Source organism: Monodelphis domestica, chromosome 8 (assembly GCF_027887165.1).
Source record: "Monodelphis domestica isolate mMonDom1 chromosome 8, mMonDom1.pri, whole genome shotgun sequence".
In the NCBI taxonomy this organism is placed as follows: domain Eukaryota; kingdom Metazoa; phylum Chordata; class Mammalia; order Didelphimorphia; family Didelphidae; genus Monodelphis; species Monodelphis domestica.
In genome coordinates, this window is record NC_077234.1 from 207871121 (window position 1) to 207884482 (window position 13362).

A 13362-nucleotide genomic window follows, 5' to 3' on the forward strand; every position below is an offset into this window, starting at 1 on the left:
TGTTTTGATTTGCATCTCTCTGATTATAAGAGATGTAGAACACTTCTTCATGTGCTTGTTAATAGTTTTGATTTCTTTATCTGAGAACTGCCTATCCATTTCCCTTGCCCATTTATCAATTGGAGAATGGCTTGATTTTTTGTACAATTGATTTAGCTCATTATAAATATGAGTAATTAAACCTTTGTCAGAGGTTTCTATGAAGATTTTTTCCCAATTTGTTGTTTCCCTTCTGATTTTAGTTATATTGGTTTTGTTTGTACAAAAGCTTTTTAGTTTGATGTAGTCAAAATTATTTATTTTACATTTTGTGATTCTTTCTATATCTTGCTTGGTTTTAAAGCCTTTCCCCTCCCAAAGGTCTGACATGTATACTATTCTGTGTTTACCCAATTTACTTATGGTTTCCTTCTTTATGTTTAAGTCACTCACCCATTTTGAATTTATCTTGGTGTAGGGTGTGAGGTGTTGATCTATTCCTAGTCTCTCCCACACTGTCTTCCAATTTTCCCAGCAGTTTTTATCGAATAGTGGATTTTTGTCCCAAAAGCTGGGATCTTTGGGTTTATCGTATACTGTCTTGCTGAGGTCGTTTTCCCCCAGTCTATTCCACTGATCTTCCTTTCTGTTTCTTAGCCAGTACCAAATTGTTTTGATGACTGCTGCTTTGTAATATAGTTTGAGGTCTGGGACTGCAAGGCCCCCATCATATGTGTTTTTTTTCATTATTTCCCTGGATATCCTTGATCTTTTGTTCTTCCAAATGAACTTTGTTATGGTTTTTTCTAAATCAGTGAAGAAGTATTTTGGTAGTTCAATGGGTATGGCACTAAATAGATAAATAAGTTTGGGTAGGATGGTCATTTTTATTATATTGGCTCGTCCTATCCATGAGCAGTTAATGTTTTTCCAATTGTTCAAGTCTAGTTTTAGTTGTGTGGCGAGTGTTTTGTAGTTGTGTTCATATAGTTCCTGTGTTTGTCTTGGGAGATAGATTCCTAGGTATTTTATTTTGTCTAAGGTGATTTTGAATGGGATTTCTCTTTCTAGTTCTTGCTGCTGAGCTGTGTTGGAGATATATAGAAAAGCTGATGATTTATGTGGGTTTATTTTGTATCCTGCAACTTTGCTAAAGTTGTTGATTATTTCAATTAGCTTTTTGGTTGAATCTCTAGGATTCTTTAAGTAGACCATCATGTCATCCGCAAAGAGTGATAACTTGGTCTCCTCCTTGCCTATTCTGATGCCTTCAATTTCTTTATCTTCTCTAATTGCTACTGCTAGTGTTTCTAGTACAATGTCAAATAGTAGAGGTGATAATGGGCATCCTTGTTTCACTCCTGATCTTATTGGGAATGCATCTAGTTTATCCCCATTGCAGATGATATTAGCTGTTGGTTTTAGATATATACTGTTTATTATTTTTAGGAATGACCCTTCTATTCCTATGCTTTCTAGTGTTTTTAATAGGAATGGGTGTTGTATTTTATCAAAGGCTTTTTCTGCATCTATTGAGATAATCATGTGGTTCTTGCTAGTTTGCTTGTTGATGTGGTCAATTATGTGGATGGTTTTCCTAATGTTGAACCAGCCCTGCATCCCTGGTATGAATCCTACTTGATCATGGTGAATGATCCTTCTGATCACTTGCTGGAGTCTTTTTGCTAGTATCCTATTTAAAATTTTTGCATCTATATTCATTAGGGAGATTGGTCTATAGTTTTCTTTCTCTGTTTTTGACCTGCCTGGTTTTGGAATCAGTACCATGTTTGTGTCGTAAAAGGAGTTTGGTAGAACTCCCTCTTTGCTTATTATGTCAAATAGTTTGTATAGTATTGGGGTTAACTGTTCTCTGAATGTTTGATAGAATTCACTGGTGAATCCATCAGGCCCTGGGGATTTTTTCTTAGGAAGTTCTTTGATGGCTTGATGGATTTCAATTTCTGATATGGGATTATTTAAGAATTCTATTTCCTCTTCTGTTAGTCTAGGCAGTTTGTATTTTTGTATATATTCATCCATTTCTCCTAAATTGGTGTATTTATTGCCATATAATTGGGCAAAGTAATTTCTAATGATTGCCTTAATTTCCTCCTCATTGGAGGTGCTGTCCCCCTTTTCATCTTTAATGCTGTGAATTTGCTTTTCTTCCTTCCTTTTTTTAATTAGATTGACCAGTACTTTGTCTATTTTGTTTGTTTTTTCAAAGTACCAGCTTCTTGTCTTATTTATTAAATCAATAGTTCTATCACTTTCGATTTTATTAATTTCTCCCTTAATTTTTAGGATTTCTAATTTGGTTTTCTGCTGGGGGTTTTTAATTTGATCGCTTTCGAGTTTTTTCAATTGCATTTCCAATTGATTGATCTCTGCTCTCCCTTGTTTGTTAATATGAGCTTTCAGGGATATGAATTTGCCTCTGATTACCGCTTTGGCTGCATCCCAAAAGGTTTGAAAGGATGTTTCGCCATTGTCATTTTCCTTGATGAAATTATTAATTGTTTCTATGATTTCTTCTTTAGCTAAACGGTTTTGGAGTATCATATTGTTTAATTTCCAATTGGTTTTAGATTTGGTTTTCCATGTACCATTACTAATCATTATTTTTATTGCCTTGTGATCTGAGAAGGCTGCATTCATTATTTCTGCTTTTTTGCATTTGTGTGCTATGTTTCTGTGACCTAATGTATGGTCAATTTTTGTGAATGTGCCATGTGGTGCTGAGAAGAAGGTGTATTCCTTTTTATCCCTATTTATTTTTCTCCATATGTCTATTAATTCTAATTTTTCTAAGATTTCATTCACTTCTTTTACCTCTTTCTTATTTATTTTTTGATTTGATTTATCTAAATTTGATAATGGTTGGTTTAAGTCTCCCACTAGTATGGTTTTATTGTCTATTTCTTCCTTCAATTCTCCTAGTTTCTCCATTAGAAATTTGGGTGCTATATTATTTGGTGCATACATGTTGATTAATGTTATTTCCTCATTGTCTAGAGTCCCTTTTAACAAAATATAATTACCTTCCCTATCCCTTTTGATCAGGTCTATTTTTGCATTGGCTTTATCAGATATCATGATTACCACTCCTGCCTTCTTTCTATCAGTTGAGGCCCAGAAGGTCTTACTCCATCCTTTAATTCTGACCTTGTGGGTGTCAACCCGCCTCATGTGTGTTTCTTGAAGACAACATATGGTAGGGTTTTGGATTCTAATCCATTCTGCTATTCGTCTACGTTTTATGGGTGAGTTCATCCCATTCACGTTCAAAGTTATGATTGTCATTTGTGGACTCCCTGGCATTTTGATTGCCTTCCCTAATTCTAACCTTTTCTTCTTCGGCTCTACCTTTTAGTCCAGTGATTTACTTTGAATCAGTCCCCCTTGTCCCCTCCCTTGATGTTTCCCTTTTTAGTCCCTCCCTTTTTGTTCCCTCCCCCTCCCCCCTCTCTTTCCCTCCCTTTTTGTTCTCCCTCTCCCCCTCCCCCCCTTGGTTTTCCCTTCTCCTTACCCTTGTTGGGTAAGATAGAATTCAAGATCCCAATGGATCTGGATGTTTTTCCCTCTCAGAGTTGATTTCCCTGAGATTGAGGTTTAAGTAAACCCCCCCCCCTCTCTTCCTCTCCTTCTTATAGGAGTTTTCTTCCCCTCCCCTTCCCCTGTGAATCTTTGTGTGAGAACCATTATTCTATTTGGTCTTTCTTTACCCCCTATTTATACATTACATTTTCCCCACATATTAGTATACATAGGTTGATATAAATGTAGTCCTTATAGCAGAGAGTTTGAGTAAAAGAAGAAGATAACATTTTTCCCCTTTCCTTAATATTTACCTTTTCAGGTATTCCTTGCTCTTTGATTTTCGGTATCAAACTTTCCACAGAGCTCTGGTCTTTTCTTTGCAAAAAGTTGGAAGTCTTCTATTTTGTTGAATGCCCATACTTTCCCTTGGAAGTATATAGTCAGTTTTGCTGGGTAGCTGATTCTTGGTTGGAGACCCAGCTCTCTGGCCTTTCTGAAGATCATGTTCCATGCCTTACGATCATTCAGAGTAGAACTTGCAAGGTCTTGTGTGACCCTGATTGGCATTCCTTTATATCTAAATTGTCTTTTTCTGGCTTCCTGTAGGATTTTTTCTTTTGTTTGATAGCTTTGGAATTTGGCAATTACATTCCTGGGAGTTGTCTTTTGGGGGTTTAGTGTAGAAGGTGTTCTGTGAGCTCTGTCAGTGGATGTATTGCCCCCTTGTTCTAGAATCTCTGGGCAATTTTCTTTGATTATATCTTGTATCACCATGTCCAGTTTGGTGTTTATTTCTGGCTTTTCTGGGAGTCCAATTATTCTTAAATTTTCTCTTCTCCCCCTGTTTTCCAGATCTATCACCTTGTCGGTGAGATATTTTATGTTCTCTTCTAATTTCTTGGTGTTTTGGCTTTGCTTTATTAGTTCTTGCTTTAAAGCCTGGTTTTCTTTTACAGTTTGGTCAAACTGGTTTTGTAGATGCGTGAATTTCTTTTGCATCATTTCCCACTTTTCCTCCCAGAGGGCTTCCATCTTTTTGGTCCTTTCTGATTCAAATTCTTCATGGGTTTGTGGAGAGTTTCTATTTCCTTTGGAGGATTTTGGAGAATTTTCTTGTATATCTTCTTCTATCTGCTCTGTATTTTGTATTTTGGCTCCATAGAATGTGTCCAGAGTCGCCCCTTTCTTCTTATTTTTCTTGGTATTTTGGGGCTTCGGTGCTTCTGTGGAGTTTGTCATCTCTGAACGTGGAGGATTGGCTTTTCTTGTCTTTGTCTGGTGATCAGAGGCTTTAGTCCTGGGCAGATGTTGGTTCTATGAGCGTTCCCTGGGTTAAACTGAATATGCCTCACTGGAACTGGAATGGAAGGGTCGGACCACGAGGCCACACTCTCCCCCTGGCTCGATTTCCGGAAGTTGCCTTCAGAATCGCTGGCCGTGAGGCTGTTTCGTCGGCCTGCGGGGGGATGGGCTGCCGCTTCCCCAAGCTCCGAGAGCACAGACTTTCACTGAGACTTGGATAGCAGGATCCAGCCCGTGAGGCTGTCTTGCCCGCCCTGAGGGTTGCTGTTGTTTTGACCAGCTCTTTGCAGCGGAGGCCCCAGGCAGTAACTTTCACCCGGACCGACTGGCTCTCTGCAGCGGAAGCCCCAGGCAGTAACTTTCACCTGGACTGGGACTTGGGTAGAAGACCCTGAGGGTTGTTGTTCCTCAGACCCTGCTCTCTGAGCCCGGCGCGGCTGCCGCTTCCGGGAGCCTTGGACTCTGCTCTCCTACCCCTGAGGTCCGAGGGATCTCGGGTTCTGGCTTTTAAGGGGAGCTGTACCTTTTGAACCGGGTCCAGGTCCAGGAGGAGGGTTCCCAGGGTCTGTGCTGTTGATCGTTTTGAATTTAGGCGCCTTAGGAGCTTCTAGTTTGAGATCGGTCGGGAAGGGTTTTCCGGAGATCTGAACTTCAGCTTTCTCTAAGCTGCCATCTTAACCGGAAGTCCTCTGTAACTCACTTTTAAAGACTCTTTTGTGTCACTTCCTGTGACTTCCCCTAATTTTACGTCTACAAATCACAGTTGAGGTTTTGCTTTAGGATTGCCCAGGGGCAGTCAGTTTTAATTCTGATTCATCACCCACTATTGCACATGTGAGTCACAGACCTCCCCCATTCATGTGTGAATGGGGTATTTATACCTTTGGTGATTAAATCTAAAAATGGGCAGATCTCCCCACTCAACTTTAAATAGGACATTTAAACTTTTGGTGATTAAATCTAAAAATGGTCAGGGGTTACAATTTAATCTTCACAATCAGGGGTTAGTTAAATTATATCTTCATCTCCTGTAGTGTTAAAATATCTCAAAGCTCATATTACTCAAAAAACTGGGGTCTGGCTTATGGTCATCTTTCTGTGGGTAAGCATCTTCTCTGAGAAGTGTCATTCCCATAGAATAACAGGCACCTAATGAGGATCCCAGAAACTCTCAAGGTCCCATGATAACTACTAGGGTGGAAAAGGCAGGTTTGGCTTTGAGATCCAAACTAAGATTAACCAATACACTTGTGTGGGCAGGAACATGGCTGCTATTTGTGGGAAGATGGGGTAGAGTAGGGGTAACAAAATTGCCTTCTCACACATGAATTCCAAAGAAGTCCTAAGCCTTACATTTAAAAACAAAGAAAGAATAGAACTTTTTTTTTTCTCTCTTTAAAATCAACTGAGGGGGCAGCTGGGTAGTTCAGTGGATTTAGAGCCACAGGAGGTCCTGGATTCAAATCTGACCTCAGCTACTTCCTAGCTGTGTGACCTTAGGCAAGTCACTTAACCCCCATTGCCTAGCCCTTACCACTCTTCTGCCTTGGAACCAATACACAGTATTAATTCTAAGACAGACGGCAAGGGTTTAAAAATGAATAAATAAAAAATAAAATTGACAGTGTGAGCAGCTCTTGCTACTTGAAAGCCAATATTCTTTGATATGGCATCCTCATGAAGGGGAAAGGGATGATTGACAGGGGCTAAACAAAACTGGTGGACCAACAAGAATCATTTGTTTGTATGGGCAATTTATGAAGGAGTTTACTTGAAATGCCCAAGGCAAATGTATCACTAGAGTGGGACCCAAGTATAGAGGACTTGGAAGGACCAAAGCTCAGCATGTTCCTCAGAAGGAATGTCCAGTGATTCAAAAGAAAATCAAATGATATTTGAAATGCATTCAACAATTCCATTTTCCTTTCCCCACTACATGACCAACAAGGAATTAAACTGTTGCTTGTCACATTCCATATCACTCAGGGGATGGAAGGTACGGCAGTCCCCATATCTCCCACTCCCCAATCCCCTACAGAAACAAACTTAACATCATCCAAATCTTAAAAAGTACATGGGGCTCCCAGCACTCCTCTGGAATAAAGATCTCAAATCAATAATCATTGCCAAGAAAATCCACATTAGACCTAGAACAATATTAGATGCCTTCTGAGACCCAGAAAGAAAAGATTCTTTTCATGCTAAATAGTATATATGCCATTCCCTTGCTGTTGCCAAGTCTTCAAAAATGGAAAAAATGTTTCTCCTTCTATATGTTTGGGATCCAGCTCCCCAGGTCAGTTTTCTCACTCCATTTGAACCTCCCTCACAGCGTTGCTTCATGGATCAAATGTGATAACATATTTAAAGTATTTTGCCAGCTATATAGTGATTCATAAATGCTCGCTATTGGTACTATCGCTATTAACACTGAGTACTGCCAATTTTATTACTACTATTGCTATTACTACTATTATTAGTTCTCTGCCAAGTCAGATAAACCAAAACCTTGACCTGGGGTAGGTGGCAAAGCAGACAACCTTTTTATATCTTAGCCTGACAAATGAAAGAATAAGATTCTATAAAGCCAAGAGCTTTCTTCCAATTGACAGGCTGCTAGAGGTCAGACTAGTCAGGGGAATGGAACAAAATGAGACTATTCTCAAAAGAAAAACAAGACATAACATCAAAGCTCAGGGAGAATGGCTTCCCTTTTACAAAGTCACATTGTATATGTCTGTCAGGAGAGGCTGTATGCTCAGAAGCTCTAATTCAACTCGTATTCCTTTCCCCCACTCAGTTGAAATACTTTCTGATGGGGAAACTGTGGAGCCACTTAGCCTTATAATGAATGTGGCTACTTCAAAGAGCCATGGCTTTTAGTCCTCAGGACTTTGACTCTTTCCAATCTTTTGCTGCAAGAGGAGTGACTAGTCCAACTTCCTCTCTTTCTTTGAATTCACCTCAGAAGTGAAGCTGAGACATTCCAGTAGCATTGAGGGTCAAGCTTTGAATATATTTTCATGCTTCCTATGGAACCTTGAAAGAAAAAAAAAACTACACACTGTAGCCCTTTACCTTAAATATAGAAATGAAGTTGAAACCATAACTGTGCCAGTGCTAAACATGGAAATTTGAAATCTTCTTTAAATTACTGAATTTGTAATTTCCAAACAGTGGGAAAGCCTAGATTGTTTGTAATTGTCTTCCTTAAATTTCCTAACAAATAGGGGAAGGAACTTAGTCATTCAGCTCTTGAGGTAGAAAGGAAGAAAGGAAGGAAGGAAGGAAGGAAGGAAGGAAGGAAGGAAGGAAGGAAGGAAGGAAGGAAGGAAGGAAGGAAGGAAGGAAGGAAGGAAGGAGGGAAGGAAGGAAAGAAGGAAGAAGAAACTTGGTTTATAACTGACTTTTTCATTCATTTTTCAAGTCCTGTTCTGAATAATATTCCTGAAATAGAACCCCACAAAAAATCCTGGGATGCTTGGATGCATAATGACATAAAAGGATGGGCAATAAAAATACCCACTGAAAATTTATATATGTTGACACTGGTGGTAAAAATGATTAAATCAACCACATATTGTTAGAGTCTAGACAATGTACTTGGGATTTATGGCTAATTCTCCCTAATGTTAATATTTATCTAAATGGAATGATTCTTAAACACATTACAAAACCCACCCACTCATATCCCCAACACATTACTCTAAGTAAATATCCCAAATACCAGCTGCCAAATAGCATGCTACTAACTATATAGGAAACATTGCAGATACAATTCACATCAGGTTTATTTCTTGTCAAATCCCTTGCATTTATATATTTCTACTGTCTCCATTACCCAGAAGTTCACAATTGAATATTTCTGTGAACTCAGTGACATTTGCCTATTAATATGTAATACTTTTATACTGTTTTGAGGTTATCAAATGGATATATAATTTTATTGAATTCTAATAAATATATGAACAAATAATTAAAATACATAAATAAAACAGATACTTCAAGCATAATTATCTCCATTTCATAACAGAGGCAGATAAACTTTCAATAGGGTGTTATAGATTAACCATGGTTGCAGAATTAGTAAATTTCAGAGGCAGTTTTTGAATGCAAGTTGTCCTGACATTATTTATAGTGCACTATCTTGCCTTTCTAGCTAATACTGCCACAATTTGCTTCATAATGCTATTGTTTTTTACAGGGATACCTATCAATAATCACAGCCCCTTTCTCCCATTTTAAAAGGTTGTGCTAATTCTTCATAAGTATGATTTTTGTGAGGCAAAGACATGCTGATTTAATCCATTTTGCTTTGAGTAAACTAATCCATCAATAAGTATTTATTGGAAACTAACTCTCTGCTGAAAGCATTATGGAAGTAGATAAGATTAATACAAAATATTCCTTGAAAAAAAGATGAATAGAAAAAGGAGGAAAAAGTGGGATGGCCATTTAAAGGAAGTTATTTCTCAGGCTGTTTAAAGTTCTAATGGCTCTTAAGTCTAGTTAAGGCTGCTATGGTTAACAATATCACTATCAATTTCTTCACAGTTGTCTAATATTCTTGGTTTTCGAATAGCACAAAATAGACAAAATCCCATCAACGATCTCTTCATACTGTTTCTGCTACCTTATGTTGTTCTTGAGAATTATATTACCAATAGAATATAACTAAGGAGTAATTGAATAATATAAAATGCATGTAGAACAAAGTACCTGTTAATTAAAGCCTGATTTTGGAATCATATTTGCCTAAAACTTTGGAGAATACTGTCATCTCTTCCATTAAATTGTGAGCAATTTGCAGGCAAGAACTTTATTTTTATATTTTTCCATATTTTATGTTAATGCAATTTCTTAATATACATTTTCTGATATTTTGCAATTCATATTGTCTCTCTCCTACTCTTTCCTTCTTCCCAAGAAGTTAAAAAAAATATGATATAGGTTGTACATATATTATCTTATGTATTTCCATGTTCATCATGTTGTGAAAGAAAACATATATTACTTACAATAGACAAAAATTCATGGAAGACATAAAGTAAAGAATGGTATGTTTCGATCTGCATTCAGAATCCTTCTGTTCCTTCTATGATAGTAGAGATCCATTTTTTGTGTCATGAATCTCCTGTAGTTGTTCTATATCCTTGCTTCATTGATAATAATTAAGTCAGTCACAGTTGATCATCATACATTATTGTTTTTTATGTGTACAAACAATAACTGTCTTTTACCTTTTTTCAAATACTCAACTTTTAACATGGTGCCTGGCATGTAGTTGTTGCCTAATAAATGTTTATTTTCTCAACAACTCCAGCTTCTAGAGACATGTTTTTGTGCCCATGGAAGGAAAACAGTTATATCAATGGAGGAGAGGAATCTATTATAAAATTGCTAAAGGTGAAGTAATCTTTTTCGCAATGAAAATTATAAAGAATCTAAACTCTCATATTTCATCTATCTCCCACCTTTTCTTTTCACTTGTACACCCTGGGTATATTTTTTCTCTTCCTTTCTTTCCTCTTCTTCTCCCTGTCTTAACCTCCCTTCTTCTCAGACGTGATTTCATTGTTCATTTGTATGGGAACTCCAGTTGAAGAGATAACCTCTTTTAGTACAATTCTGGAAATATCCACTTTAATATTTAATAATCCCTTCTTCATTCTTCTCCAATCTTTTCTCTACTATATGACAGAGACCTCTTCTCCTAGGAAACTCATATAATCTCTGGGTTTTATATATTAGAAGTGCTTGCTCAATCTTTCCTTGACCTTTATTTCCAATAAATATCCTAAAAAACTCACATGAGCAAAATTCAACTCATATTTCCTCCCAAGCCTTTTAGCTCTTCCTAATCTCCTTGTCATTGTTTAGGGTCCCATCATTCTCTGATTTATCCAGGTTCATAATATAAGTTTTATCTTTGACTCTGCACTCTCTCTCTCACCACCTTTTTATACTTCCCTTCTTCCCTCTTCTAATCTCTCTTCCCCCCCTCTTCTTCCCTTTAGTTTCCCCTTCCCCCTTCTTTTGCCTCCTTCTAAGTCACTCAGGATGAGCTATGATGTTTTAGAGGAAATACTCTTTTCTCTTCTTTATCTCAAGTAAGGGTTTATTGGGGAAAACAGGATAAGATGGAAGATGGAGGTAAGAGGGTTGGGATTTCCCTATTATCTAGAGTGAGTCTTAGATTGGAGGATATTGAGAGAAATGGCAATTCAGTCACTACCATGAAACAGAGCAAGTCAGAGAGATATATATAGACTATTGTCCTTCTTCTGCCTTCAGATCAGTGAGGCCACCTCCAACTTGATTATCCCAAGTCCCGGAGATAAACCCAGCTTCTTCCTTCAAAGTCACCACCATCAGCCAAAAAGCCCTCAGCCAAGTCCCAGAAAATCAGTCACCATTTGTTTGTCTCCTAACTGATTTTCCCAGTAATATTCCAAATGGAATCTTCATTTGACTGACAGCTGATCCATTTCCAGCTTCTGTCCTTTGCATGCATGCCTCTTCCATACTTCAATCCCAACACTGATTCACTGATATTGGTCTGCTTGCTATTCTTCAAACAAGACATTCCATCTTCGAACTCCCAAGTATTTTCACTGTCTTTCCCTTGTGTAACTCCCTTCTCAGTTCTACCTCCTGTCTTTCCTAACTTCCTCCAAGTCCCAGATAAAATACATTCTACAGTTTCTTTCCTTTTGGTCCTTAATGCTAATGCCTTCAATCTGCTGATAATATCAGTTTAGTGTGTGTGTGTGTGTGTGTATTTTTTTTCAGTCAATAAAATTTATTAAGTATCTATAATATACAAGGTACCTTTCCCACTGGGTTTACATCTCCATTTACATATCCATCTAAACCTGGCTCTTCTCTAACTGTCTTTTCTCAGTTTTGAAAATGTGAAACTAAGAGAGAGTTAAGCACAAATATAAAATTTGGAAAATGTGTTCTGGGCAAAGCTTTCTCAAATTCAAGTGTAAGGTAAATTCTAAGAAGACCATTGTTCCCCCTAAAATTTCAGTATGATCTTCATTTCTGTGAATCCTATAAAACCTTTCATTTATTCACTACCTAGGTATCTCTCACTTCTCCTTCTCACTGACCTATGAATCACGTTAACTGAAAGGAAAAACACTCAAAATCCAGGGCACCATGGCTATGACTATCAGTCACTTGAGAAGAGAATCCTGGCAAAAATTGTTTGACTATCAGTATAGTTGATGTTCACCTTCCCAAGAGAGGAAGGTCACAAGATAGCAAGCAAACATTGTACTTTAGGACAATGATAATAATATGGATATGAATAGGAACCAAGGAATTAAAAAGTAATGTTAACTTTCCTTTTCTAATTCGTCTCTGAATTGGTTTCATAGTTTCAGGTTCACCATTCCATTGAAAATAGTCATTGTATAAAAGATGATATGGTAGCTTAGTGTTTTGAGAGTATGAATAAATATCTTCAAAAGGCAAACCAATATGCCATACATACACACAGACACACACATACACACACAGACACACACACACACACACATATATACATATATACATATATATATATATATATATATATATATATATATATATATATATATATATATAGTTTACACATAGTTTATGTGCTGTTTCCCCCATTTGATTGGGAACTTTTTATCAGTGGAGATATCTTTTGCTTTTCTTTGTATCCCCAGTTCTTAGCACACTGCCTAATACATAGTAGTCTTTAAAAATTCACATTGACTGATTACCTACCTTTTAGGCATTTATAGTGTCATTGGGAAGACAGAGTTTTATACATGAAGTGATTGGGTAATAAGTCAAGAATGTATGTAAGTGTCAATCTAATTACAACAGTTTAGTTTTCTTCCTTTAGATCAAGAGGGGTCAGTGGAAATTCCATGGAGAAGACAATTATTCAATAAATACAATTTTCCTAGTTTAGGATTTAATACCTTTGGAGAAATGACCCTTTAGCAAAAGTGGCCCAGGTTTGATTTTGTTTTATACTAACCATTCTTATTTGCCCAAATGTTTTCCTGCCACAGGTGTCATCCTGCTTCAGCAACAGTATGGGAAAGAATTGAAAGGATGGATTCTGGGAGTTGTAGCCTTTCAAACAGAGCTCTGCATGTACACACCTGTATTGGAACACTACAGCTCCCCGAACTTCCTCATCTCACTCTCTAAGAAACAACCAGCAACACAATCAGTGTAGGGAGGATGTGCTCTGCTTATCTGCATGGCAAGGTACTTTGCGGCTAATGTGGGAATGAGAGAGACAGATGATGGAAGAATCTAAGCTGAGCATGTCTGACATGAGAGAGAGACAGCTTTATTTTTTTCTTCTGTAACTTTTGTCTTAAGTTTGAATGGTTGAACTTGTGATAGGGAAAGAATGTTTTGCAACAAACAGATCATAGTCACCCTATCTAGTGTTTCTGTCCAGCTTTTAGGACTCACACTATGGAACAATATGTATTGTGAGCAAAACTGCATGATAAATTCTTTAAAATTGTCAGAGTG

At 37.4% G+C, this 13362-nt stretch overlaps 1 protein-coding gene and 1 non-coding gene across 3 annotated transcripts in view; both read left to right on the forward strand.

The window, feature by feature from the left end:
* GABRG3 (gamma-aminobutyric acid type A receptor subunit gamma3) overlaps positions 1 to 13362 on the forward strand; it is a 926944-nt gene that overhangs the window by 742302 nt on the left and 171280 nt on the right. The window lies entirely within an intron of this gene.
* On the forward strand, positions 12940 to 13000 carry MIR1805 (microRNA mir-1805). Its single transcript, NR_127560.1, has one exon. It is a non-coding gene; the product is annotated as a microRNA mir-1805 (primary transcript).